The sequence below is a fragment of the Staurois parvus genome, unplaced genomic scaffold (genome assembly GCF_062004578.1).
Source record: "Staurois parvus isolate SC_StPar_1 unplaced genomic scaffold, SC_StPar_1.0 ptg001328l, whole genome shotgun sequence".
Taxonomy (NCBI): Eukaryota; Metazoa; Chordata; class Amphibia; order Anura; family Ranidae; genus Staurois; species Staurois parvus.
Genome location: NW_028319124.1, coordinates 6,444,106 through 6,456,625, shown reverse-complemented (window position 1 = coordinate 6,456,625; position 12,520 = coordinate 6,444,106). Strand labels below are relative to the sequence as shown.

Sequence of the window (12,520 nt, the reverse complement as noted above, 5' to 3'; positions counted from 1 at the left end):
CCATCCTCTGGAACTCACTGCCCCAATCCATCAGACTGTTGCCTTCCCTCTTCACATTCAGGCGCTCCCTCAAAACCCATCTCTTCAGGGAAGCCTACCCCACCCTCACCTAACGGCCATTCTCCCTCTTTCCTCCCACCCCTCATTCCCCTCAGCCACTTCCTACTGTACCTTTACCCCCTCCCTCCTAGATTGTAAGCTCGAAAGAGTAGGGCCCTCTTACCCCTCGTACGTTGTTTGTTGTTGTTGTACTGTGCCATGTATTGTCCCCCCTTTATTGTACAGCGCTGAGCAAACCCTTTGGCGCTATATAAACTCGTAGTAATAATAATAATAAAAAAGCCTACTGACCTGGCGTGCTGCAAACCGTACTGCTCCTCCACCATGACTACTGCAGCAGTGGCTGTAAAAGTGGTTAAGCCACTATGAGATCTCAACATAGGTTAATCTACAAATCTCTATATGTAAATTACATTAACAACAACATGGAAGAACAAGCTTATGGACTTGTGAAAGTCATGCTTAAAATGACCAAATGACAAATACTGAAACAACAACCTTAAATAAGCACTCACTGACAATAAGTTATACTTCCCCTTTAAGATCAGCATAGAATACGTGAATAACCTACGGAACATGTTTTAAATCTTCCAAAAAGACAGCCATATCCCCAGTTATGAATTGCATACATCTTTGGTTAATCTCTTGATTTATGTGCATGGGCGGTAGAATATTAGGAGAGAAAACAATATCATAAATTAGTTCTGATGCATCATAACTCTTAAAACCAAAAAAAAGGGGCCATGGTCTCTAAAAAGAATCTACAGTGTTTTGTGTTTTTACCACCATGAGTACTTGTGATGAGAATAATACAAAGTATTATTCTGATGTGGTAATTATTAAAACGGAAGTGAACCCCCAACAACGAACCGCCCTTTTCTGGTCTGTTAAAGTATATGTGAATCCTTACATATACAGTATATAAGAGGGGCAATCAAGTCAAACTGGGACGGGGCAGACTGACCATTCGAGAACTCTGGCACTGCCCGAGGGCCCGGGGTCAGTGGGAGGCCTCATGAAATGCCCCTGGTACCTTTTTTATAGGCTTTTTTTGAGTGTGAGCAAGGACACAGGGGCCCCATGATCCCCTATTGCCCGAGGGCCCCATGAGTTGTCAGTCTGCCCCTGAACTGGGACATTTAATTTTCTAGGTACAGTATAAAAAGGAATGCTAGGTGGGTACTACACGCAGCAAGCGTGTCCTATTACTGATAGGTGGCGCACATGTCACCGGCCAGTCCAGAGACCTTTACTCAAGATAGCAGACAACAGTGTTAGTGTGTACACGGAATAGCGTGTGGTGACAAAGTTTCTTGTGAATGAAGGAGCAAAACCTACGGATATCTACAGAAGATTTCAAGCACAGTATGGTGGTGAGACGCTCAGCCGCAATAAGACATTTGAATGGTGTAAACATTTCAAAAATGGTCGTACGTCCGTCAGTGACGATCCCTGCCATGGTGGTTCCCAGCCCACAGCAGTCATTCCTTTGAACATTCAACATGTGGAACGCCTGATCCTGGATAATCGACTCATGACCTGTAGTGAAATTGCACAAGAGAGGAATCTTTCTGTGGGAACGGTGAACACAATGATGACAAAGTAAAGCAAGCGGTCCTAGGATGGTTCAGGTGTACTGGTAAATCTTTCTGTGCCAAAGCTTTCCAGGCATTTGTTAAATGTTAGGATAGGTGTGTAAATGTAGTGGGGGAGTATGTTGAAAAATAAATGCAATTTCCACTTCTTGAAATTTGATCTTTTATTATATAAACTCAAATGTCCCCGTTTGACTTAAATGCCCCATATATAAAAAAAACATTCTAAATACCTTGTTTCTATTTTTCTGTAAGTGATCACATGACCTCTGTTCTCAGCTGCATAAGTGGCTTGGAGAATTGGGGGTGTAAATTTCAGGGGTGCATATCAGCAGGAGGCAGTAAAACAGCAGTACACCAATCTTCCCAGCACAAAGTCTTGGCCTTTGGAGGACATGAAAGCTGACCATAGTGGAATGGATGTGCTTCTATGCCTAGCATGGTCAGTTTGAAATGGGAAAGCAGGGGGATTTGTAGGATCACCAGAGATTACACACAAAGGAAGCAATACAAAGAGAATAAGATACTTTTTAATATGGTACAACAAGCACATATCAGCAATATAAAAGGTTGCATAACAAACATGTAGCACCTTCCTAGTTTTGCTAAGGGGAGCTAGAGTCTTGATTGTAAGTAAGGAAGGCTAAGTAGCAACCTGGGTGTAATAGCCAGAAGGTCAAATTGTGGTCAGGAGCTGAGAGGCTCTGCAGGCCGGCCCCTCTGGAATTTCCCCCTGTTTTAGGGCTTTGGAGGAAGGCTCTAGAGGCAGTGGGTGGATCTGAGGAGTGGCTGGCTTGCACTCTTGGGGGTTCTAGCCAATCCCCAGCAGAAGGCTTGGCAAAGGGCTGGACACACCTAAAAGTGTTGGAGCCTGCTCAGCTGCAGGGAGAGTTTGGTGGAAGATAGTGAGGAAGATGTGAGGTAGAAGGCAGGAGGATGCGAGGAGGCCCAGTGGGATGCGGCCTACCTGCAGACCTGGCGTTTGAAAGGGAGTAGCTCAGAGGCTCACTGGCCCCCAGAGCAAGGACCACCTTTTTGGCAGGGAAGGAGTAGCCCAGCTAGAAAGACCTGCATGCAGCCACCAACCCATCAGCAGTAAAGGAGAGTGAGAACCCCCTGCACCCCCTGGGTGGATAGGGGAAGGAGCACTCTGGTGGGAAACCAGATTTGCCACCTTCCAGTGACTATTCATCTCTTAAAGTGATAGGAAACGGATCCCCTGTTCAGGGATACCTCCAGATTGCTGGGTGAAGAGGAGAAGTTCATCTAGGGTCTGGGGTGGTACATTGGGAGAGGTTGGCCAGCTCTTCATCAGAGACTGTGCTGCAGAGAAAGCTTGTAAATAGTTCCAGGAAGTTGTCCTCAGTTTATCAGTTTCCTTCGAAATCCTGTACACCCCTAACCTTATTCCAGTTCAATTCCCCTAAATAAAACAACCAAACCAAAGCTCAAGGACTGATTTCTGACTCTGGATGCAAGTCTTGGTGAAGATGTGTGATGCCTGGCTGTGCAGGACTATAGGGGGACTCAAATCTTCTATCGACTTCTAAGGGGTACTGCTACAAACATTTTAAGTGCTTTGTAAGCTAATGACCTAGAAGAAGTATACATATCAGATGTTCCGGGCATACAGTTCTGAATCAATAACTGTACTTGAACTAAATTCGTTGACAGAAAGGCAGCTAGCATTCCCTTAAGACCGCCATACACAGTACTCTTTTCTTTTGTTCAAACCAGAAACAAATCAGTCAGTTCCCCCATCTCAATGCTTACATTGTGGATGGAAGAATCACCACTGCTGGCTATTGTATTGAGACGCAGATACAAACATGGAACTGGACACATCAAAGCTGTACTTAATAACATTGGATTAACATGCCCTTTTGAAACTGTTCAAAGTTGTAAATCACAGTACAGATCTATATGGTATCTGCTTACCCAAGTATATGTAAACACAGTCAAAATTCCTAAACCCTGATGAAGGGGAAGTCTGGCTCCTGAAACGCATTGGATTTTTCTCCACTATCACCCAACTTTATCATTAAAACTTTGGACTCTTGGGTGTTTGTTTGGCACTCTCATTGGACTGTATGTATGTGTGCCTATTATATTCAGGCAGCTTTGGAATTCAGTGCTTCTGATAGGCAGCAGTGACTGCCTTGTTCAGTTGATTTTTAAAGCCTCATTACATGTTTCCTGTCACTTTAAATAGTTTGTTTGAGCCAATCTGGCCCATATAAACTATTTCCTTTACTAACTGATGCAGTGCTGACAACACTGTATAAACTGTATGTAGCATTAGCATTATGGCTGCAGTACCAGAATTTCCTGTCTGCTGCCGAAACAAAATCAATTCAGGCTGAATACTGCTCAGCCATTTACAGGAAGCCTTATCAGTGAATACAACACTTTCCCTGATTGGCTGAAGTTGCAAGGTGGGTGGATAATGTCACAGTCACCACCTCAACCAATCAGTGGAAGCCTTGTATTCATTGATAAAAATAAAATACTTCTTTGGAGTGTTTGAGAAGGCCTCAGCCCGACTCAATTTTGTTTTGGGGCATGGGACAGGAAGTCCCCATAATGCGGATAGAACACAGCACTGTATACTGTATGTAGCTTATGCTCCATACAGTTTATACAGCATTGGCAGCCCCTGCATCAATTAGTGAAGGAAACAGTTTGTTTGGCTTCTCGGCCTTTTGGCTAAGATCAAGTGTAGTATCTGTTCTTATCAGTGTCCAGTGGGGGTGCTCCCGACCATTCTAGCTTTGCGGGGATGGTTGTTGTATAGTACCCTCACTGGAATGATGGGGGTCCGGAAGGCTAGTACCGGAGGGACAGAAACCGGGGAGCGCCACGAGTTAAGCTGGGGCCCCGGGAGTAATTCCTCTGGGAAGACTGGAAAGACCCAGTTCCTCCTGATTTGAACAAGCTATCTTGGTCTGGCCAGGGGCTGGGAAGGCAAAAAGTCCGCAAACTCAGTGCCCCCTGGGGAGACGCGCTCAGGGGTGTCACTAGTAACACTTGGGTGTGGGACCCCACGGTGTGAAAATGACACTTGGTCACTGTTTTTACACTCCTTTTTGCACAGCGCCCTAAGGACCAGGCCTTTTGGCTAAGTCCAGGGCAATTTTTGCTACGGGCCTCAGGGCCTGGTCTGTGCACATTTCGGCATGGTACCTTTTTTTAAATTTTATTTACTTTACTTTATTTATTTATTATGCACTCCCACGTTTGTCACTTTTTTCTTTGCCTTATGTGTGTGTTTTTCACGGATGGAGGGTGTGGGTCCTCGGGCCTACCCTGAAGTCTAGGGGGAGGATGTGTGGCCATACGGTTCCTTCCTCCCCTGATCCCTAGGAGGCTCTTCTTCGGGAGAGCCTCCTTGCCTAGTACTGGATGTCCGGCTTCGGCTGGGCATAGGGAACGGTGGTCCACCAGGCCTTTTGGCCAGGAGGACCAATTAGGAACCTTGTCCCCGTCAGGAGCTTCGTGCCCCGGGGGATCAGGGTAAGCGGTCCAAGCCCCTTTAGGGGTAGGACACAGCACACCCCTAAGTGCACTTTTTCGTGTGGTGTTTTGCACTTGCACTTTTTTTGTGAACACTTACGGGTTTTTTCGTTATAGTTGCACGTTTGCGGACTTAAAAAAAAAAAAAAAAAAAAAAAAAACAGTTTGTTTGGGCCAGCTTGGTCCAGAAGAATTATTTAGAGACATGCTTTTCCTGGAGTTAGAGTTTAAGAACAACCAAAATGCCTAAGCCCTGATGAAGTCAGAGTTTGGCCCTGAAATGCGTCTTTTTTGTTTTAATGAATCAATTTTTTCAATAAAAAAGTTATGATTATGGAAAATTATTGAGTGCTCTTCAGCGGTCTTGTAGCATAATGACAGGTAAATGATGCTGTTACATAGTTATATTTCTCTGGATGATTATGCATCTCTATTTTACATCTTGTAACACTTCAATGTTTTGCATTGTAAATTGGATGGTAAATCTAATCTTGACTTTTGGATGATTTAGGACTCAAATTCTCTTATATGACTGTATTGAACTGTATGTGTGTGGCTATTGTATTCATTCAGCCTTGGAGTACAGAGGTGTTGATGGACAGTAGCTGCAACCCATAGGTTCAGTCAAGCTGATTTTTAAATTGACATTTCTGGATCCAGGCGGTACTTGCAGGGTCACCCATGGCTTGGATTCCAGCCGATTCAGCAGTAATTGCCCAAAACTGGTGCAATGCAGTGGTGCATTTAGATTTTGTGCTGCCCTTGTAAACACAGAAAATCTGCCCCCCCCGGAAACCGCCCCCGCAGACCACCAGCCCACCCACATGCGACCCCCTCTGCACACCACGGCCTCCAGACACAACATGGGAGAGAAGGAGAGAGACAGAGAGACTCACCATCACAGCTCCGGAATCCCGGCTCCCTTCCCGAAGTCTCACGGCCACTCCCACGGCTCCCCTCAATCCCCTTTTTTGCCTGCTGCCCAGCCCCGGTGCCTCTCAGAGCCTCATCGACATGACAAAGGACAACCAGCATCCCCTCTTCCAAGGGGCAGCACCACCACCCTGAAAAATGCTGCCAAGGGCAAATGCCTTGTTTGGCTTGCAGCAAATATGCCCCTACATCTATGGGGGATATTTGAAGTGGAACTAAGCTGTATCTGTATACCAAAGAAAGAAAATGTCCATGAGAATTCCTGGGATGTATGGTATCATTTTGGCCTAGGCCAGAAACCAGGAAGCAATAGAAGAAATGTAATTAAAAAAAAAGGAAATGTAAATATACCTTCCTATCTATTTACTAATGTGAGCAGCATAAGGATTTTTTTTTTCGCCCTATAAAAAAAAAAAAAGACCGATAATTTTGAGAAAAAAAACAATATTCTTGACGTTTGCTATTATTTGCTATTAAACATGTCCAGTGAAAAAATTAAAAAAATCAATTTTCGTCATAAATTTAAGCCAAAATGTATTCTGCTCCATGTCTTTGCTAACAAAAAACCCAAAACGTGTAAATTAAGTGGTTTTCGCATTTACAAATAGTGGTATAGATACTGGGATTTTTTTTTTTTTCTACTAGCAAGTGCGGCGATCAGCGACTTATAGCGGGACTGCGACGGGCATTCTGGCACTGAGGGGGGAGCTGACATGGTGTCACTGACATCACCAGTAACACCAATACAGTGATCAGTGCTAATAAAAAGCACTGACACTGTACTAATGGCACTGGGCGGTAAGGAGTTAAGATGTGGGGCAATCAAAGGGTTAAATGTGTGCTATTTTACTGGGGGCTGTGTTAGTGTTTTCAACTGTAAGCACACTGCTTTGTATGAGCCATACAAAGCAGTGTGCAGGAGCTGACAGGGGAGAGAACTGTATTGTTTACATACAGTTCTCTCCCTCCGTCGGTGATGCTTGACGATCACCGGGTACAATACCAGATCATACGATTTTTGTTTAATCAGTACAGTGTTTGTTTGAAAAAATCGGAAGAGCAAGACCACGCATGCTCAGAAACGAAAGAATACATTACAATACAACACATTACATCACGTTTGGAAGTTGTATTATGTCGTATGTGACTTTTCCCAACTTTATTAACCTCTTCATTTTCTATATAAGACTAGCTGGCAAAAAAAAAAGGAGGATCGTTTGTTCTATATTCTCATTGTGTGTACCAGACTTTAGGCTAGGTTCACACCAATGCGTTTTGCAGTGCATTTTCAGTTTTACGGAAACGCACTACAGTCCATTTAACATGATTTCCTATGGGTCTCGTTCACATCTGTGCATTTTTAAATGGTGCATTTTTTTAGAAAGGGTCAGGGACTTTTTTTGTCTGCAATAAGTTGCATTTTTGGTTCTGACAGGGGAGAGAACTGTATTGTTTACATACGGTTCTCTCCCTCCGTCGGTAATGCTCAGCGATCACCGGGTGCCTGCAAGTAATCACCGGCCAGGATCTGGTGATTGACAGCCGAGGCTGCGAATAGCCCCCTACCCTGAAATGCAAAATCACGTATATATGTGTGATTTTGCGCACCCCTGCCGCCCTGTAGCAGTATACAGGGCGGCGGGAAATCGGTTAAGGAGGGCAGCAAAGACTACCTACCTATTTCTCTCAGTATGGTCTTGTATGCCAATAACAATTAATGGTAGAATCTACAAATTGTAAGCTCATGAGCAGGAGCAACAGAACCCCCTTGTACTAAATTGTGTTGTAACCAGGGGCGGACTGACCATTGGAAACTCGGGCAGTGCCCGAGGACCCAGGGTCAGTAGGGGGCCCTATGAGATGCCCCTGGTACCTTTTTCATAGGCTTTTTTGAGTTTGGGCAAGGACACAGGGGCCCCATGATCCCCTATTGCCCGGGGCCCCATGAGTTGTCAGTCTGCCCCTGGTTGTAACTGTTTTATAAGGCACTGCACAAATGGTGTTATACAAATCCTGTATAATACTAATAATATGAGAACGGTGATCTCGAGATAGGAAAACATTTATCAGCAATCTTAGGCCAGACATAAGTATAATTTCACAGAAAATAAAACCTCTGGTCATGAAGAGGTTAAGGCCTAGGCCTAGAGGATGTGACTGCATGTCATGGGCCTGACAACCCTAAAGCCAATTTGGTAGTAAATGCAGTTACTTACCTGCTGTTTTCTTTTCTCTGTTCAGAGACTTTGCTAATGAATTTCCCTTGCACAGAACTAATATGCATCTCCTGAAAAGATGGCAGGCTTTTGTCCTCTTTCTAACTGACAACAGAATCTGTTTTCTTTGTAAGCAGGCTCAGTTTTAATTGTTTACATCAAAATGGATGGCTACAGGAAAGAATACTTACTTGCCATGATCTTGCCATGACATGTTCCAGGGAAAGCAGCCAAGACTCTAAAGCCCAGTACAAATGATCAGAAAATCGGATGAAAAATACCACTTTTGAAGCGATTGTACGATAATCTGCCCGTTCGTACACAGTTTTCATCCAAAATTATTACAAGGAACAAATACTACATTTTTTTTTTTCATACAATACCAGATCATACAATTTTTGTTTAATCACTTCAAATCCAGACACTTTCACCCCCTTCCGGCCCAGGCCAATTTTCAGCTTCCAGTGCTATCGCACTTTGAATGACAATTGCGCGGTCATACAACACTGTTCCCATATTAATTTTTTAGCATTTTTTTGAGACAGATAAAACTTTATTTTGGTGATATTTATTCACCACTGGGATTATTATTTGTGCTATATAAATGAAAAAGTCCAAACATTTTGAAAAAAAATGTTTTTCTTATGAAATTTTGCAAATAAATAATCTTTCTTCATATATCTTGGCCAAAATTATTATTATTATACAGGATTTATATAACGCCAACGGTTTTCTCAGCGCTTTACATTATAGTAGGAGACAATACAGTAACAATACAGTTTGATACAAGAGGGATTTGAGGGCCCTGCTCCTTGGAGCTTACAATCTAGGAGGGAGGGGTGAATGGTACAGTAGGTAGTCACTGTGGGGGATGGAGTGGTTGGAAGAGTAGAGGATTCCAGAATTAGTAGAGGGCGGGATAGGCTTCCCTGAAGAGAGGTTTTCAGTGATTGCCGAAAGCCAAAATGTATTCATCTATCTTTTTCTTAAAAAAAGTAACCCAAATTAGTTTATAACCAAAAATTATAATTTTTCTAAATTATTTTTACATTCTTAGCTTTTGTTTATATCATTATTTATGTTTTTTTTAACATACCGTCACCCTAGCAGTACAATGTCACCAAAGTGACACTGTACTACTTGTGGGGGGTGATGAAGGTTATATTTTTTTTTTTTTAACACTGATTGCTTTTACACCCATAAAGGCTGTAAAAGCAATCATTTCTCCTTCTCCCTGGATGCATTCTTGCAGCCGTTGAGAAATACTGTGAGAGCTGTGATTGGTCACAGCTTGTCACATGGTACAAGGCTGTTGTGAATAGCCTTGTACCATGTGACCTCTGTGGTCATTCACAGATTTCACAAGTAGTAACCAATGATGTCAGGAAGTGACATCTTGTCAGGGGCGGACTGACAACTCATGGGTCCCCCGGGCAATAGGGGATCATGGGGCCCCTGTGTCCTTGCCCAAACAAAAAAGCCTATGAAAAAGGTACCAGGGGCATCTCATGGGGCTCCTTACTGACCCCGGGCCCTCGGGCAGTGCCGGAGTTTCCAAATGGTCAGTCTGCCCCTGCATCTTGCTTACTACTATTCATGTGATCACTGATTGGCCAATCAGTGATCACATGATCGGGACCTCACACAGAGGCCCTGTACAGCGATCGGTGTTCCGCTGTGTCCTCTGGTCCTTCAAGACCTCAAGTGACGAAACGCGTTGGGCCTGGCCTAGTGGACGTGACGTTGGAACGTTCCTCCCAGCTGTCGGCTGTGTTGATCTCAGTGCAGGAGGTTCGTCCCTTGGTTTTTCCCTTGTGGATGTGGCATTTTAGAGGCTGTCATTGCTGGTGTCGGCTAGACACCTTCTTTGTGAGTGCAATACTTTATTAATAAAATTTTACTGGTTTTAAACGTCCTGCACCATCATATCTCTTCTTATTCCTCGAGCTTTGCCCATGTTATTGGAAGATCATTTGCTGCTTAGCTGTTCCATATGTGCTGCCTAGCTGTTCCATATGTGCAGATTGGATCACTATTGGTTGCTGTTCCTCTACTGGGATATCCTGCAGATCATTGCTCCCAGAGCAAAATGCTATCATGCTGGTTTATAATATAATCAGCATATAGCTCTGGTGAGTGTATTCATTTCATCTGGTGTCGGATTTGCACATGGGTGTTTGTTTTCAAGATTGATATTAGGTTGATATTGGACTATCACTGTTATGGTGGCTGGACTTATGTTTATATTTATGAATTCATTTATTTTTATTATTTATCCTTGCATGTTTTGTGAATAATTAGCGCACTTTTTATTTGTACACCATTTTACCTTTTTTGGTTAGAGGTGCTGCTTATTATTTGATTTATTTTGCATTTTCTGTGGCGCTTCTTGTATCTGCTACATGCTCACATATGTGTGTTTTTAAATGGTGCATTTTTTTTAGAAAGTGTCAGGGACTTTTTTCTCCGCAGTAGGTTGCATGTTTGGTTCCATAGATGAAAATGCTTGTGTTTTTGTTGCATTTCTGCTGCTTTTGCTGATTTCTCCCATGTGACAACACACACCTCCCAAAAATGCAAAATGTAAAAGGCATCAAAAACACATTAAAATATATGTCAAGAAAATGGAAAACACACCAGGAAAATGCATCAGCTGCAACCTGAGAGATGTGAACCTAGCCTATACTGCACTATACTGAAACGCAATGTAACACGTGTTTTGAATGACAACCCAATGCGCCTAGCTAGCCTTTCATGCATTTTAGCATGCCGCAAAGCACAGATGTGAGCCATCTGTGCTTTGTGGTGGGTAGTGTTGTAAAAAAGACTGCAGGTCCATTAAAACCTGCGTTGTGGGTGTTGGCAGAAAATTCGAAATGTATGAGCTTCCCTCCCACATGAGCAATAACGCACTGCAAAGGTCTGAATGCGACCTAAACATTTATATTTTTTTAAAGCATTAATTTTAATATATGTAAACATGTGTGCAGGCTAGACGTTGTTATAAATGGTGCTGGTCCACATACATGTAATGTGATGGTTTGAGTTGTCTGTTTTCAATGGGACAAAGGGCCTTATTATAGGGCCCACTAACAGTGCCGGATTAAATTTTGTAGAAGCCCCTAGCCTGTTGAAACCTTGTGGCCCCCCTCGCATTGTTTTTGGAGGTTTCTCATGCATGCTCATTGAATGAAGTAGCGTGCTCATTGGCCATCATCTAAAGATGACCATCGCTAATGTACATTACACTTACGTAGGTTGCATCAAATTTTTTTTATAAACTGACAGCTGAAAGAAGATGAGCTTGTAAGTGAAAAACTGCAATGTGACCCTGATGTCTATGATTCATGTACTCTACTTGTTATTGGGTACACTGAATACAGTATTTTCTCTATATAGGCTTTAATCGCTTGCCTGCTGCCCTATAGTAGAAGTACTGCTACAGGGTGGCAGGGCTGCTCAAAATCACATGTATATATACGTGATTTACATCTCCAGGTAGGGGGCGCTCGCGCTGCCCTACCCACGCTGCCATAGGTGGCTATGGATGTCAATCAAACACAACAAACACTTTTCTCCTGCGCTAGGAAAGGACTCAGTAGACCCAATAGGAATGTTCTGGAATATGCACTGCTTGCTGCCCTCAACAGACCGGGGTGGTCCAAATACACTAGATGCAAATGGAGAAACAGAAAGGGCGCACCGACCTAGTGCATTATCGTTTAAAATATTTATTGAAGAAACAAAGTAAGTATCATGCTTACAATAGACATAAAAACACAGGCATGTCAAACTGAACAAGATGTATGATCCAAACAACATCTGAGTCCATACGATGGAACCCTGGATGACCAACTTGCTAACACATTTCGAGGACACAACCTCTTCCTCAGAGCCAACCAATGTCAATCACCAGGTCCCAGCCAGAGATTCCCCACCGGCACCTGGCGATCGTTGGGCAAAGCTGACAGGGGAGAAACCTGTGTGTAAACCACACAGGTCTCTCTCCTGCCAGTAAGGATATGCTGCTGTGTATTTCTCTGCACAGCAGAGCGATACAAAGCAGCATGTCTCCATAGTAAAATACACACAGCACATAATGTAAAACAGCACACAGTTAACCCTTTGATCGCCCCAGATGTTAATGGCCCCAGTGCCATTAGTACAGTGTCAGTACTTTTTATTAGCACTGATCACTGTATT

General features: G+C 43.4%; 1 pseudogene; it reads left to right on the top strand.

Moving 5' to 3' along the window:
* Positions 1-4,341: 4,341 nt before the first annotated feature.
* Positions 4,342-4,457, top strand: LOC149436976 (U2 spliceosomal RNA; annotated as a pseudogene).
* The last annotated feature ends 8,063 nt before the right edge of the window (positions 4,458-12,520 follow it).